Here is a 1,452-nt window from a genome sequence, read left to right as displayed (position 1 = left end):
TTTCTGGGTTAGGTCTGGGTTAGGTCTGGGTTAGGTCTGGGTTAGGGCTGGGTTAGGTCTGGGTTAGGTCTGGGTCAGGTCTGGGGTATTTCTGGGTTAGGACTGGGTTAGGTCTGGGTTAGGTCTGGGTTATTTCTGGGTTAGGTCTGGGTTAGGTCTGGGTTAGGTCTGGGTTAGGTCTGGGTTAGGTCTGGGTTAGGTCTGGGTTAGGACTGGGTTAGTACTGGGTTAGGACTGGGTTAGGTCTGGGTTAGGTCTGGGTTATTTCTGGGTTAGGTCTGGGTTAGGTCTGGGTTAGGTCTGGGTTAGGGCTGGGTTAGGACTGGGTTAGGACTGGGTTAGGTCTGGGTTAGGACTGGGTTAGGACTGGGTTAGGTCTGGGTTAGGTCTGGGTTAGGACTGGGTTAGGTCTGGGTTAGGACTGGGCTAGGACTGGGTTAGGTCTGGGTTAGGTCTGGGTTAGGTTTGGGTTAGGACTGGGTAGGTTCTGGGTTAGGACTTGGTTAGGACTAGGTTAGGACTGTGTTAGGACTGGGTTAGGTCTGGGTTAGGTCTGGGTTAGGACTGGGTTAGGTCTGGGTTAGGACTGGGTTAGGTCTGGGTTAGGTCTGGGTTCGGTCTGGGTTAGGTCTGGGTTAGGTCTGGGTTAGGACTGGGTTAGGACTGGGTTAGGTCTGGGTTAGGACTGGGTTAGGACTGGGTTAGGTCTGGGTTAGGACTGGGTTAGGACTGGGTTAGGTCTGGGTTAGGACTGGGTTAGGACTGGGTTAGGTCTGGGTTAGGTCTGGGTTAGGACTGGGTTAGGTCTGGGTTAGGACTGGGTTAGGTCTGGGTTAGTACTGGATTTGGTTAGGTCTGGGTTAGGTCTGGGTTAGGTCTGGGTTAGGACTGGGTTAGGACTGGGTTAGGTCTGGGTTAGGACTGGGTTAGGACTGGGTTAGGACTGGGTTAGGTCTGGGTTAGGTCTGGGTTATTTCTGGGTTAGGTCTGGGTTAGGTCTGGGTTAGGTCTGGGTTAGGTCTGGGTTAGGTCTGGGTTAGGTCTGGGTTAGGACTGGGTTAGGACTGGGTTAGGTCTGGGTTAGGTCTGGGTTAGGACTGGGTTAGGTCTGGGTTAGGACTGGGTTAGGTCTGGGTTAGGTCTGGGTTCGGTCTGGGTTAGGACTGGGTTAGGACTGGGTTAGGTCTGGGTTAGGTCTGGGTTAGGACTGGGTTAGGTCTGGGTTAGGTCTGGGTTCGGTCTGGGTTAGGTCTGGGTTAGGTCTGGCTTAGGACTGGGTTAGGACTGGGTTAGGTCTGGGTTAGGACTGGGTTAGGTCTGGGTTAGGACTGGGTTAGGACTGGGTTAGGTCTGGGTTAGGACTGGGTTAGGACTGGGTTAGGTCTGGGTTAGGTCTGGGTTAGGACTGGGTTAGGTCTGGGTTAGGACTGGGTTAGGTCTGGGTTATTTCTG

The sequence above is a fragment of the Colletes latitarsis genome, unplaced genomic scaffold (assembly GCF_051014445.1).
Source record: "Colletes latitarsis isolate SP2378_abdomen unplaced genomic scaffold, iyColLati1 scaffold0134, whole genome shotgun sequence".
NCBI lineage: Eukaryota > Metazoa > Arthropoda > Insecta > Hymenoptera > Colletidae > Colletes > Colletes latitarsis.
The sequence above is the reverse complement of the archived record's forward strand: the minus strand, read 5'-3'. Positions refer to the sequence as shown.